The sequence below is a fragment of the Hyperolius riggenbachi genome, chromosome 6 (assembly GCF_040937935.1).
Source record: "Hyperolius riggenbachi isolate aHypRig1 chromosome 6, aHypRig1.pri, whole genome shotgun sequence".
NCBI lineage: Eukaryota > Metazoa > Chordata > Amphibia > Anura > Hyperoliidae > Hyperolius > Hyperolius riggenbachi.
Genome location: NC_090651.1, coordinates 370,772,749 through 370,788,232, shown reverse-complemented (window position 1 = coordinate 370,788,232; position 15,484 = coordinate 370,772,749). Strand labels below are relative to the sequence as shown.

Here is a 15,484-nt window from a genome sequence, read left to right as displayed (position 1 = left end):
ACTTGTGGGGTTCCTATACTGCCCTGGCATTTTAGGGGCCCTAAACCGTGAGGAGTAGTCTAGAAAACAAATGCCTCAAAATGACCTGTGAATAGGACGTTGGGCCCTTTAGCGCACCTAGGCTGCAAAAAAGTGTCACACATGTGGTATCGCCATACTCAGGAGAAGTAGTATAATGTGTTTTGTGGTGTATTTTTACACATACCCATGCTGGGTGGGAGAAATCTCTCTGTAAATGGACAATTGTGTGTAAAAAAAATCAAATAATTGTCATTTACAGAGATATTTCTCCCACCCAGCATGGGTATGTGTAAAAATACACCCCAAAACACATTATACTACTTCTCCTGAGTACGGCGGTACCACATGTGTGGCACTTTTTTGCACCCTAAGTGCGCTAAGGGGCCCAAAGTCCAATGAGTACCTTTAGGATTTCACAGGTCATTTTGCGACATTTGGTTTCAAGACTACTCCTCACAGTTTAGGGCCCCTAAAATGCCAGGGCAGTATAGGAACCCCACAAATGACCCCATTTTAGAAAGAAGACACCCCAAGGTATTCCGTTAGGAGTATGGTGAGTTCATAGAAGATTTTATTTTTTGTCACAAGTTAGCGGAAAATGACACTTTGTGAAAAAAAACAATTAAAATCAATTTCCGCTAACTTGTGACAAAAAAAAAATCTTCTATGAACTCACCATACATCTAACGGAATACCTTGGGGTGTCTTCTTTCTAAAATGGGGTAATTTGTGGGGTTCCTATACTGTCCTGGCATTTTAGGGGCCCTAAACCGTGAGGAGTAGTCTTGAAACGAAATTTCTCAAAATGACCTGTGAAATCCTAAAGGTACTCATTGGACTTTGGGCCCCTTAGCGCAGTTAGGGTGCAAAAAAGTGCCACACATGTGGTATCGCCGTACTCAGGAGAAGTAGTATAATGTGTTTTGGGGTGTATTTTTCCACATACCCATGCTGAGTGGGAGAAATATCTCTATAAATAGACAATTGTGTGTAAACAAAATAAAAAAATGGTCATTTACGGAGATATTTCTCCCACCCAGCATGGGTATGTGTAAAAATACACCCCAAAACACATTATACTACTTTTCCTGAGTACGGCAATACCACATGTGTGGCACTTTTTTGCAGCCTAACTGCGCTAAGGGGCCCAAAGTCCAATGAGCATCTTTAGGTTTACAGGGGTGCTTACAATTAGGCACCCCCCAAAATGCCAGGACAGTGAACACACCCCACAAATGACCCCATTTTGGAAAGTAGACACTTCAAGGTATTCAGAGAGGAGCATAGTGAGTCCGTGGCAGATTTCATTTTTTTTTGTCGCAAGTTAGAAGAAATGGAAACTTTTTTTTTTTTTTTTTTTTTCACAAAGTGTCATTTTCCGCTAACTTGTGACAAAAAATAAAATCTTCTATGAACTCACCATGCCTCTCACTGAATACTTTGGGATGTCTTCTTTCCAAAATGGGGTCATTTGGCGGGTATTTGTACTATCCTGGAATTTTAGCCCCTCATGAAACCTGACAGGTGCGCAGAAAAGTCAGAGATGCTTGAAAATGGGAAAATTCACTTTTGGCACCATAGTTTGTAAACGCTATAACTTTTACCCAATCCAATAAATATACACTGAATGTTTTTTTTTTTATCAAAGACATGTAGCAGAATAACTTTCGCGCTCAAGTGTATAGGAAATTTTACTTTATTTGAAAAATGTCAGCACAGAAAGTTAAAAAAGTCATTTTTGTAAGGCTTGGTGGTGTATTCTCCACAGTCAGCATGCAACGCATGAGCTGGCGTGGAGGAGGTACACACACTAGCACCAGGAAACAGGCTATCCCTAGTATAGTGGAGGGGAGGACTGACTGCAATAGGAGATTGTGGCGCACAGAGCCGGTGCAGATCTGACAGCCACAAACAATGCTTTCGTTATAACGTCTCAGCGCAAAGTAGCGCTGAGCGCACAAACCAGAACTGAGGAGATCAGGACAGGTAGACAGAATGAACGCTTGCTAGCTAGCGGCTACTTAGCGACAGCAAGCGTCCAAAACCAGACAGACTGGAATGAGGCAGCCAATGCGATGCGGCGATGGCGTGCCTCACAAAGACAGGACAGGACAGTCAGAAAATAGCAGGATTAAGATAGATGAACGTAACACAGATAAATATACAATAAGTATGTTTTCCTAGCGTATTACAATTACAGCTATCAATGAAACTATTTGTAACGTCTGACTAACATATGTATATATCGGCAATGAACCGATATATGACATAAGCAGGAACGCTGACTAGGAATGGAGTAACACAGGGAACAGGACTCAGAAGGATTCGCTATCTCTTCGCAGAGATGAACGCAATCCAAAAACGGTAACAGAACAGGATTCAGAAGGATTCGTTATCTCTTCGCAGAGATGAACGCAATCCACAAACGGTAACAGAACAGGATTCAGAAGGATTCGTTATCTCTTCGCAGAGATGAACGCAATCCACAAACGGTAACAGGACAGGATTCAGAAGGATTCGTTATCTCCTCGCAGAGATGAACGCAATCCACGAACAGAACCAGGAGCAGGGTAACTACCTCAGCACGGGTGGTCACGGTACGCGCAACCTACCAAAACGTGCTGGAAAGCTGACTAACTGCACACAGGATATAAACAGTTCGTGTACGTATACATCAGCGACACTGATGTATCAACGTAACACAAATACAAGGAAAATAATAAACGTGCTGGTATGCATATATATTGGCAATGAACCAATATATGATGCAAAGACCAGCAAAGTATCTTTATAACAAGAAACACGATCGGGGGCTAAAGCGACAGCAAGGCAGGCTTAAGCTGAAGCTATGAAAACCCCAAGGAAACCCTGCAGGAAGCAGATCTTTATACTGAGGTCATCCAATGGGAGCAGACATGCAGATTCCCACACAGGTGAATGATAATCAGTCACAAGCTGACAGCAGGGAAAGACAGACAAAGCTATGCAGCTTGCATGGAAATAGATCAGAACTGCCTGAGCTGCAGCACTACTACTTCCAGCAATAGCTGCTGCAGCAGCGATCATTACAATTTTTTTGACAAAATTCATGTCTTTTTTGATGAATATAATAAAAAGTAAAACTCGCAGCAGCAATCAAATAGCATCAAAAGAAAGCTGTATTAGTGACAAGAAAAGGAGGTAAAATTCATTTAGGTGGTAGGTTGTATGACCGAGCATTAAACCGTGAAAACTGCAGTGGTCTGAATGGAGAAAAAGGCTCTGGTCCTTAAGGGGCGAAAAGACTGTGGTCCTCAAGTGGTTAAGGTAACTGCGCAATAAAAAGAGTTAAAATAAATGGCTTTAGACTCTTTTTAAGGGTCCTCCACACTAAGTCTAGTTATCTTACGTTGCAAGGCTTGAATTATATAGTGCACAGTGTTACTCATGTGTTGTAACAATGTGGCTAAAATCTATTTAATTTCTGCAATGCAAAATGTTTCAAAAATACAGAAGTGATAGATAATGAAGCTATTTATTTGGCTTTCTGTATTCTGAAAGTATGTTAAAGTTCCTACTCACCTGAAAATGGATTGGGGAACCCACAGCTACGGGACCCGACAAACGAGCGGTCTCTGACCCATCTTCCTACCTGTGGGAACACACGATGGGCGCGAACTAGAGTTCAAATGATCGTGGCACTTTGTGCAGGAGTTGTTGGGGATCTTAAAGATCCGATTCAAATTGATGGTCATAATTTCTGCATACGTACCAACGTTGCAATATCACAGAATGGATCGCTCATCATGCAAAAAAATCCCCGCCGTGGGAAAAATCGCTTGAAAAATCGCAAAGTGGGTACATAGCTTAAGGCCTTGTTCACATCTAAAATCGAATTCGTAAGCGTTATGCGATTTTGTGCACGGTGCTGTGCTTTTTCAGAGGGATTTTTTAATTCACTCCCTGATGCAAGTCAGGAAGTGAACTCTTTGAACTCTTTGATAAATACAATGTATTTATTCTTAAAAACGTGAACGCAATCGCTGCACCAACGATTTTGTGAGCGTTTTGCGTTTTTCCTACACCTTCCATTGAGGCAAAATGGCCTCAAAAATGGTACAGGCACCGCTTTGCAATCCGCAAAGTGGACGAAACGCGGTGATATGAACCTTCTCATAGAGATTCATTGCACAAGGGTCTTGCGGGTGATTTTGAAAATTGCCTATGCTTGGAAAAAGGCCGCAAACGCCCCTAGTGTGAAGAGCCCTTGCCGTGTAAAATAAACCTTTAAAACAAATAGCGATAAAAAAAATGTTGCATTAGTAATTGCAAGTATTTCTACATAAAGTATTCCAGACATAATAAGTATAAACTTTTATAAAGTTTTCAAAAAGAAATAAAAAAAAACAGAAATTCGTTTTCCTGTTTCAAGATATATTCTTTTAAATTTTTTTGCAAAGGGTTAAGTATGGCAGAGGGGAGGGTGTGGCTGATCTTTGCACCCCCTCCTTCTCTCTGTATATCTATAGATTCCCCTTCACCTCCTGAGTAAACTCACGGTAACAAGGCTCCTGGAACTGGACAGCTTCTCTGTAAGTAAACGCATCAATTTGTAGAGGAAAAAAAATATAAATTGTGGAGCCAAGATACTAATCTGTGAATCTGATCACGCTAAGACCTTTTTGGGCCATATGCAGCTCACTTTTTATCCTAAGTGTCCTCCTAGGAGATCATTTTTCATTTTCTGCTTAAAATAACTTTTGCACTGTGCAACTGAAAAAGTATTAAAAAGTAGATGAAAACATTCTGTCATAAATAAGTACTATCTTGCTTGCTGATGACTTAAAGGACATTTTATTTATAATGTGAAAATATTACCTAGGAGAAAACAGAAATAGTGAATTGCAAATGGCCCTTTGTAGTCTAACATTTTTGAGTTTTATTTATTCTGTTTTTTCTTGCATTATTTATTTTACTTCTTTGTTCCATTTTTGCTTGTTTCTTCACTTTCTCTATTATTCTGTTTTGTGCCTATTTTATCACAGACTGAACATTAACAGGTGTTTTCTGTGTGTAGACTGTGAGGATCTCTTGAACACTTTTGTGAACCAGTGATGGGGCTGTTGGGGGCGGGGTGAAGTCCGAATTCTGTTAATGAATTTATGGATCCTGATTAGCTGTAGCGGGCAAAGGATTCAGTGTTACTTTATCATTATTTAGTATTTACATAGTGTCAACATCTTCCGCAACGCTGTATAGAGTATATTGTTTTGCCACTTAACTAATACTCAGAGGAGGAGCAGTTACGGACAAAAATGGGCGCAATTGTTATTTATCAATATATGTGGGCATAATTGTTAATTGTCGTACTATAGAAAGCCGTTACGCTATTTAGTGGCCGGCTGCAATTAAATTAAAACTTATAGTATTATTGGTAGTGGGAATCAGGGGGTATTAATGTTAGGCACCACTAGGGGGGGGGGGGGGGGTCTTAGGGTTAGATGCCACCAGGGGGGACTTAGGGTTAGGCACCACCTGGGGGGGTCTTAGGGTTAGGCACCACCAGGGTGGTTTTAGGGTTAGGCAACATTAAGGCTCCCTGCACACTGCAAATCCGTTTTCCGATTCCGATTCCGTTTCCGATTCCGATTCCGTTTCCGATTTTCCTTGAATACATTCAACAGAAAAACGGATCAAAAAACGCAGCATGCAGTTAAGATTAAAAATCTGAATCGGAATCGGATGTAAAAACAGATTTAGCGGAATCGGAATCTGAAATGCATGCAGTGTGCAAGAGGCCTAAAGGAGGACTTAGGGTTAGGCACCACCGGGGAGGGGGGGGGGGGGGGTAGGGTTAGGCACCACCAGATGAGGGTTCTGTGTGAGAGTAGGGAGAGGCTAGGTTATAGTAAGGTTCAACATTATCGGTAAATTTACCGATACTGTAGTACCGCAATTAAATCGTTATGTACTGTTTTTGTTATTGATTTTATTTTACTTTGTTATTTACCGATATTGCTAGTAATATTGTTATTTAACATCGTGCCTAAATCAGCTTGCTACTTTTTGAAATGTATGCCTCAGTGGGGCTCACAATCTAATCCCTACCATAATCATATGTCTATGTATGTATTGTGTTGTGTATGTATCGTAGTCTAGGGCCAATTTAGGGGGAAGCCATTTACCTCATCTGTGTGTTTTTGGGGTGAGGGAGGACATTGGAGTGCCTGGAGGAAACCCGAGCAGACACTGGGAGAACATACAAACTCTGTGCAGATAGTGCCCTGGCTGGGATTTAGGGACCCAGCGCTGCAAGGCGAGAGTACTAACCACTATGCCACCATGCTGCCTTACTTTGGTTTTCTCTGCAGATAAATCAGCCTTGTTAAGCCTTGCGATCGATTCCTCGCACAAGTCGATCAGCCCCGGCCAGATCACAGATATTTTTTGCTGTGGTTTATGAAGTCTTAGTAGTCAATGTCACTAGCTATTAATTCAGTATGTTTAACTTACTCTACAGATCTAAACAACCGGTTCTCTTTGACTTTCTGCTACGTGTGTATATTATCTCTGCAAGCTAAAGCTATGTAACAGAAGCTCTCACCATTTACACGGCTTATTTGCAGATCATTTCACTCTTTAAAATATTTTATCGACTTTTAGCGGGCAGTTTATTAAGGTTGAATATTACTTGCCTTTTCCCCTCTCCCTATTTGTTCTTTTTACTTAGTCCTTATCTACTGTGCTATTTGCTCATATGTACATTTTTTCTTTTCCTTATCCAAAGTCCAAACGAGCTTATTACCCTTTACATTAATAGCTGTATGAATAATGGGAGAGGTGTATGTGTGTGTCAATATAAGACCACGTGTTACCATAGCAATGTGCGTGTTACCGTGGTGATGCTAACAGGTGAATAGGTGGTAATCCACTGGTTGTAGTAACAGTAAAATTGCCATGCGCTGTATATATATATATACACTGCATATACAGTGGGCGTGTCAGTAAAATACGGCGCATAGCTCTGCAGCTACTTTCTAGCGCGCCATTCAAATGTATGAAAAAATTAATTTACCGTTTTCAAGCCTACACTATGGCGCATGGACACTCAGGGAGGAAATTATGGGGCAGGGCTATTTATAGTTTTGTTAAATGGGTTATCCTCTGGAGGACTGCAGTATTAAAACCCCTAAAGACCAGGTGTGTGTTTTTTTTTTACCTAATCTATTCCCCCCGCCAGCCAATCCCTGTGATCAGCTGTCATAGGCTTCAGCCTATGACAGCCGATCACGCCTGTGCCTCTGAAGGGGACAGCCGTGTCACACGGCTGTACCCAGTACAGCGCTGCTGCTGATCGCAGCGCTGTACCAGTGATTAGACGGCGAACTCGGCGTCTAACAGTCCCGCTCGGAGACTGAAGGCGGAGCTCCGCTCCACCCACCAAGCAGGAGACGCGCGCAGCCTGCGCGCAATCTCCTGCAAAACAGAGCCCCAGGACTTTACGCCGATCGGCGTTAGGTGGTCCTGGGGCTGCGGACACGCCCATCGGCGTGACGCGGTCAGCTAGAGGTTAATTATCGTTTTAATTGCTGGCTGCCTGTGGTGGGGCGGGAGGAGGCAATAGCTGCCCGGTGGCAAAGTATAGCAGATGTGCGCAGGGACTGGGGGCCAACTCCTATCCTCTGTCCCTCACCTCGGGAGCCCACTCCTTTCACTGGCAGAGTCAACGCAGCGGAAGATACAACTGATCACCCACCTCCCCAGGCTCCGGTCTTCAGCAAACGTTAGAGCTTCAGGTCTTCCTGATTGAGTGAGTGCCACTCACACTGAATCAGGAAGTAGTGTGATCGGCATTGCAGAGACGAAGAGGACAGCGTAGACCTGCAGCTCTAATGTTTGCCAGAGCCTGGGGAGACTGTCGCTGTATCTTCTGCCACTAACAAACTGAATGGAAGGGTGCCCCGAGGTGAGGAAGGGGGGCTAGAAGTCGGATCCCCCTCCCTGCGCTCCACCCGCAGAGACTTCTGCAACACTGCTCCAAGCAAACGGTATTTAACAATTTATTTTAATAGCAGCATTGTTATTGTTATTAACGCTAAATAGCGTTGTAAATTCAAACGATGTCACCAACACCGTGCGCCATTTTTTTCTCAGCGCCTCTTTTGGGTGTATGCACAGTGGGATGCGAAAGTTTGGGCAACATTGTTAATCGTCATGATTTTCCTGTATAGATTGTTGGTTGGTTGTTATGATAAAAAATGTCAGTTAAATATATCATATAGGAGACACACACAGTGATGTTTGAAAAGTGAAATGAAGTTTATTGCATTTACGGAAAGTGAGCAATAATTGTTTAAACAAAATTAGGCAGGTGCATACATTTGGGCGCCACAAAAAGAAGTGAAATCAATATTTAGTAGATCCTCCTTTTGCAGAAATTACAGCCACTAACGCTTCCTGTAGATTCCAATGAGAGCCTGGATTCTGGTTGAAAGTATTTTGGACCATTTCTCTTTAAAAAACATCTCTAGTTCATTCAGGTTTGATGGCTTCCGAGCATGGACAGCTCTCTTTAACTCACACCACAGATTTTCAATTATATTCAGGTTTGGGGACTGAGATGGCCATTCCAGAACGTTTTACTTGTTTCTCTGCATGAATGCCTTAGTGGATTATGAGTAGTGTTTAGGGTCGTTGTCTTGTTGAAAGATCCAGCCCCAGCGCACCATCAGCTTCAGCTTTGTCACTGATTCCTGAACATTGATCTCCAGAATCTGCTGATACTGAGTTGAATCCATGCATCCCTCGACTTTGACAAGATTCCCAGTCCCTGCAGTGGCCACACAGCCCCACAGCGCGATGGAACCACCACCATATTTTACTGTAGGTAGCAGGTGTTGTTCTTGGAATGCTGTGTTCACTTTCCTCCATGCATAACACCCCTTGTTATGCTCAAATAACTCAATTTTAGATTCATCAGTACACAGCACCTTATTCCAGGGGCGTAGCAATAGGGGGTGCAGAGGTAGCGACCGCATCGCAGCCCCTGGGCCAGAGGGGCCCCAAAGGGCCCTCCCTCAACTACAGTATAAGCTCTCTATTGGTCCTGTGCTCATAATAATCACTTCTATAGATGCTTTGAATAGTGGTAATCATTAACAGACTGTTCCCCATCCCCTTCTTGCCCCTCTGACACTGTCGTTGCCATTAGCAGGTTTTGGTGCACCGTATCAATTGTTATGTGTAGAGTACTTGGGGGGGCCCCATCGTAAAACTTGCATTGGGGCCCACAGCTCCTTAGCTACGCCACTGCCTTATTCCAAAATGAAGCTGGCTTGTCCAAATGTGCTTTAGCATACCTCAAGCACCTTTGTTTGTGCTGTGGGCAGAGAAAAGGCTTCCTCTGCATCACTCTCGCATACAGCATCTCCTTGTGTAAAGTGTGCCAAATGGTTGAATGATGCACAGTGATTCTATCTGCAGCAAGATGATGATGTAGGTCTTTGGTGCTGGTCTGTGGGTTGACTCTGATTGTTCTCACCTTTCGTTGCTTCTGTTTATCTGAAATTTTTCTTGGTCTGCCACTTCAAGCCTTAACTTGAACTGAGCCTGTGGTCTTCCATTTCCTCAATATGTTCCTAACTGTGGAAACAGACAGCTGAAATCTCAGAGACAGCTTTCTGTATCCTTCCCCTAAACCATGATGGTGAACAATCTTTGTCTTCAGGTCATTTGAGAGTTGTTTTGAGACCCCCATGTTTTCTACTCTTCAGAGGAAAGTAAAAGAGGAGGGAAACTTACAATTGACTCCCTTAAATACTTTTTCTCATAATTGGATTCACCTGTGTATGTAGGTCAGGGGTCACTGAGCTTACCAAGCCAATTTGAGTTCCAATAATTAGTTCTAAAGGTTTTTGAATAAATAAAATGACAACAGTGCCTAAATGTATGCACCTATATATATATTAGCTGATGGCCCTGGCGTGTATTTGGCTGGTGTTTTTCAAACCCTGAACCACAATCACTTAATTACTCAATGACCAAGTTTGTGAGCTTTGCGGTCAATGACATCAATAATTTGCATTGAAATGAAACAAATCTGATTGGCTGTTTGTGGCTCCACCCCCTTTTCTGAATTTAAACCCCAGTGACCCAATGATCAACTGTACCAGGTTTGAGGCCTGTGCCATTAACAGTGCAAGAAAGGCAGCAATGAAATATTCTTCTTGATAATCAATAGGTGAATTTTGATTGGCTTTTGTAGGCTCCACCCACTTTTCTGAACAGTTATCCCAGTCACCCAGTGACCAACTGTGCAAAGTTTGAGAACCCTACCATTAACAGTGTAAGAATGGCTGCAGTTTACAATTTCCCAGTGAAATTTGTATTTGTCTCCGCCTACTGATGACTTGGCATTGCCCGGGTATGTATTTGGCTGGTGTTGGCTGCACCAACTTTTTCTAACTCTAACACTCAATTACTCAATGGCCAAGTTTGTGAGCTTTGCGTTCTTTGGCATCAATAATTTGCATTGAAATTAAACAAATATGATTGGCTGTTTGTGGCTCCACCCCCTTTTCTGAATTTGAACCCCAGTCACCCAATGACCAACTGTACCAGGTTTGAGGCAGTGCAAGAATGGCAGCAATGTAAATATTCCCCTTGAAAATCAATAGGGGAATTTTGATTGGCTTTTGTAGGCTCCACTCACTTTTCTAAATATTAATCCCAGTCACCCAGTGACCAACTCTTCCAAGTTTGAGAACCCTGCCATTAACAGTGTAAGAATGGCTGCAGTTTACATTTTCCCAGTGAAATTTGTATTTGTCCACCCATTTTTTGGTTATGGGGATAAAAAGTATCCTATATGTTATTCCAGGTGGTTTACTATGTGTGTGTCAAATTTCATTCATTTTTTTGCTTTAGGTTTCCTTTAAAGAAAATCGGTTGATCCACAAGGATAGAAGGGTGTGTACTCGTAAGGTAAAATTATCAGAAATGAGCAATTATGAGTAGTAGGAGAGAAGTGAATAACTTGCACACCTACCTCGATCAGATGGCCCAAATTAACTACTTTCGCCTCCTGTACGTAGAAGCTACGTCCAGGAGTCCATGTGCGCTCCCGCACGCTCCCACGGCCGATTGCGTGCTCCCGGCCCGTGGTTCGTTAGCCAGAGAATCAGTGAATCGGGCCATGGTGCCCGATCACTGATTCCTCTCTCCCGCAGAAAAAGTGACAGCTTCTCTCGGAATCCTAGCTTTTCTACCTCCTACGTCCCCCCCTACGTCCCTCTAAGCGTACATGTTATGCTTAGAGTGACGTCATGTAAACAAACCGAAGGTTGCCATCTTGTGGCCAAAAAGTAAAACTACATCTACATGAAAAAAAAAAAAAAACAACATATATTTACATTACAAAAATTACTATTTACATCCCACCCTCCCAAAAATACCCAAATAAAATGTTTAATAATAATAAAAAAAACATTAGAATAAAAAAATCACATAAATATTTACCTAAGGGTCTAAACTTTTTTAATATCAATGTAAAGATGAAATATTTCATTTTTTTTATTATAAGCTTGTAAACAGTGATGGATGCAAACCGGAAAAAATGCACTTTTATTTCCAAATAAAATATTGTCGCCATACATTGTGATAGGGACATAATTTAAATGGTGTAATAACTGGGACTATTAGGCAAATACAATGCGTGGGTTTTAATTATGGAGGCATATATTATTTTAAAACTACAATGGCTGAAAACTGAGAAATAATGAATTGTTTCCGTTTTTTTCTTATTTTTCCTGTTAAAATGCATTTACAGTAAAGTAGCTCTTAGCAAAATGTACCCCCCCCCCCCCAAAGAAAGCCTAATTGGTGGCGGAAAAAACAAGATATAGATCAGTTCATTGTGATAAGTAGTGATAAAGTTATATGCTAATGGATGGGAGGTGATCATTGCTCGGATGCATAAAGTGAAAATGACTGAGGGCTGAAGTGGTTAAATAAAGTCCAAAAAGCCAGTACTTCAAAAGACACTGAAGCAAGTCTGCTTATTCCATCACATAACCACAATAACAATAACATTTCTATAGCGCTTTTCTCCCATAGGACTCAAAGCGCTTAGGCTCTCTCAGATTCAGTAATTGGTAGTAGGATGAAGTATTCACACAACAAAAGTTATATTTCTGCAAATGCCAAACTCAACAGGTGGGTTTTCAGTCTGGATTTAAACACATCCAGAGATGGAGCTGTCCTAATCTGCTGAGGTAAGGAGTTCCATAACATAGGAGCAGCATGACAGTAGGCTCTTGGAACAAAAGTTTTCGGATGGACTCTGGGTATGACTAGATTATTAGAATTTGTAGATCTGAGATTACAGGGATTGCTACGCAGCTGCAACATTTCTTTCATGTATCCAGGGCCCAGATTATGTAGTGATTTAAATGTCAGTAGGCCGATCTTGTATAGAATCTTACATTTTATAGAAAAACATTTTTAAAAAAAGCCAGTATTTCAGAGCTTCCAGGGCCCCTTTGTCAAGACTCCGAAATGTTGGGTTTTTTGGATGTGATGTTATAAACCTGTCAAAAATGTCAGGATTTTTGAGTGCTGGTTCTTTACAAGATGAAACTTTCTCTTTCTGCTGAATGAATTTTCTTAACGCTGGACGTTATTTTGGGGTTTTACAGTTTTTTTGTGTCTCCAGTGCAGAGCCTTTCACCTGGGACCCCATTAACCTTTATGGTTTTGAGATAAGCCCTAGATAGGGAAGAAGAGACAGTTATAAAAACTGGACAGGCCCATACACACTCTCATTCAATGTTGCCTGACAGGGATTGGGACCTGGTCCCTTGGGCAACATTGCAGGGCCGAGGGGCCGTGCAGTCGCGTCGCTTGGTTGCAGATGCATCACTTGACAGCTTCATGTTTTGTACTATATTGGGTAGCAGAGCAGCACGGGAGTGACGTTGCATGGCGGGCGGAGTAAGTGGTTATAACAATGCTATCTCTCATCGTTTGGTCGAAGTGATCTGCCAGGACGGATCGCGGGCTTTGGTGGCTGCCATACGCATGCTGGATTATCAGCATTGGTGGTCGTTATTGGCTGCCTTGGCTGAGTTTCATGTGATGTGTGTACAGGCCTAAAGTCTTTGCCAATTGACATTAAAAAATGAGTAAAGATTTTTTTTTTGCTATCCCAACCCCTGTTGCAGAAGTTTTCAGGTGAAACTTGAATTATTAGAATATTGTGCAAAAGTCCATTTATTTCAGTAATTCAACTTAAAAGGGCAAACTAACAAAAGAAATAGGATCCCTTTGCAAGAGTTTTGGATGAATTAGCTGATTAGAGTCTGACAATTTGAGCCGAGAATATTGAACCTTTTCGCAATATTCTAATAGGCTGAGATTTTGGTTTTGGGGTTCTCAACTTCTCATAAGCTGTAAGCCATAATCGTCAAAATTGTAACAAGTAAGGGCTTGAAATATCTCACTTTGCATGTAATGAGTCTATGGCCCAGTGCACACCAAAAACCTCTAGCAGATCTGCAAAACGCTAGAGGTTTTTGAAGCAGATTTCAGAGCGATTCTAGGCATGTTTAGAGAGGTTTTCTAAACATGCCTAGCATTCATTGAAGCGTTTTTTTTGTGTAGCAGATTACAAATATTGTTACAGTAAAGCTGTTACTGAACAGCTTCTGTAACAAAAACGCCTGGAAAACCGATCTGATCTAGCGTTTTTCAGAGTGGTTTTCCACTTTCCTATACTTTAACATTGAGGCAGAAATGCCTCAGAAATCTAAAAAATGCTGCAGCCCCCGAGTTTGCGTTTGTGGAAAAAAACAAACCGCTCTGGTGTGCACCAGCCCATTCACTTTCATTAGCCAAGCGGTTTTCCCCCTGCAAGCGTTTTAAAAAACACTTCAGAAGCACTCTGGTGTGCACCAGCCCTATTACATATATTAGTTTCACCTTTTAAATTGAATCCCTGAAATAAATGAATTTTTGCACAATATTCAGTTCTGTTGCCAAGCCACTGAACATTTCTTCTCCTACTGATCATGGTCCAGACTGCCTTTATCCTCAGAATTGGTTTAGTATCATCTTTTTGGTGCAGCAGATTTAAAATGTTCTGCTCTGCCCAGAATTGATAAACACAGTTATGTAGGGTGTGGAGACCTTGATGGCTTGTTCCCTTATCGGACAGGCTGGGCTTGGCTCTTGGTATTTGGCCAGCGCCGTTGGCTGTTATCTTCCTCTTCTCTGCTCCCTATTGTGTGTGAAAGGTGTTTGGTGTTTAGAAGGTTATTACTGGGAGGGCCAGGGCCATAAAGGTACGAATGCCAAAAACTGGTGTACATATATATTTACAAAAGAAAAACTGGCCATGATTACGTGCAATCCACGATGACTTCATGGCTTCATCAGTCGTGCAGCTCTCTCCTGTAAGTAAAGGACCTCTGTCGCAAAAATCTTAAAATTTAATTGATTCACATATTTTTTCAATTGACACAGGAATTGTTTGGGAAGTGCTGCTAAGTACTGGTGTATACATTTTAGTAGCAACCTCTTTGTTTACTGTTATCAAAATACTTTCAAACTTTACTGACAACAACACTGAAGGCTGACTGAGCCATGAGGAGAGGGGAAATTCCCCTCACACTTGATCAGTTAACTTTATGTGTAACTCTGTGTGTGACAGGGAGAACAGCTGCAGCTTCTGTGTCCTGTGTCTGAAAAGAGCAGAGGAAATGTAACTAATTGTCACAGCTTTTTATACAGTTTTTGCTTTCAGAGTTTGATATGTTTGATATTTGCTTTCTGTAGTCTGATATGCAACTCTGGCTGTGCATTGAAGCAGACACCCCTTCTGCAATTGATTTGTCCCAATATAGCTAAATCCTACCCTCAATAAATTACAGCTTTTGCCTCTGATATTTAACATGAAAAGTAGGAAAATGTTTACACAGCTACTTAGACATTATTTGTACACTGTCATTTTAGAACACTTGGGTATCGATAGTTGTCCTTTAAGAAGTACGTTTCTTCCAGAGTAAAATGAATCCCCTATAGAGAGATGGACTAACCCAAAACCTGTCTGTAATGTCAGATTTCTACTACCTACTGTAAGTGACAGCAACATAGGAGAAAAGTCATTTATGGCTCATTTTACTCATTTTCGCAACAGTAGGAAAAGGAACAGGAAAGATTCATATACAGCATAAGGGGGGGAGGGGGGGGGGTGTTGGTGCGTTTAAACATTCCCACGTTGTTTCGTCAGCTTGGGAGATAAGTCGTCGTATTTGTAGATCTTATCTTTCTGGTTGAACTCGATGGACGTATGTCTTTTTTCAACACAAATAGCTATGTAACTTTCCTTTCCAGGAGTTCCGTATTCTAATTTTTGGTGTAAGGGCTGAAAATCTCAGGACAGGCTCTGTCTTAGGCCAGGGGCACACTAGAAATCGCAAAGCACTAT

At 41.7% G+C, this 15,484-nt stretch overlaps 1 protein-coding gene across 3 annotated transcripts in view; it reads left to right on the top strand.

The window, feature by feature from the left end:
- Positions 1–15,484, top strand: part of LOC137521935 (beta-1,3-galactosyltransferase 2-like) — a 49,831-nt gene that overhangs the window by 21,973 nt on the left and 12,374 nt on the right. Inside the window, exon 1 of one of the 3 annotated variants that reach the window (XM_068241884.1) lies at positions 7,982–8,048. The exons of 1 other annotated variant lie outside the window; for it this stretch is intronic. The gene's annotated coding sequence lies outside the window, so the exon portion shown is untranslated. Of the gene's footprint in view, positions 1–7,981; positions 8,049–14,409; positions 14,451–15,484 lie in introns of those variants that run through there. One more of the 3 variants, XM_068241882.1, reaches the window with a different exon arrangement.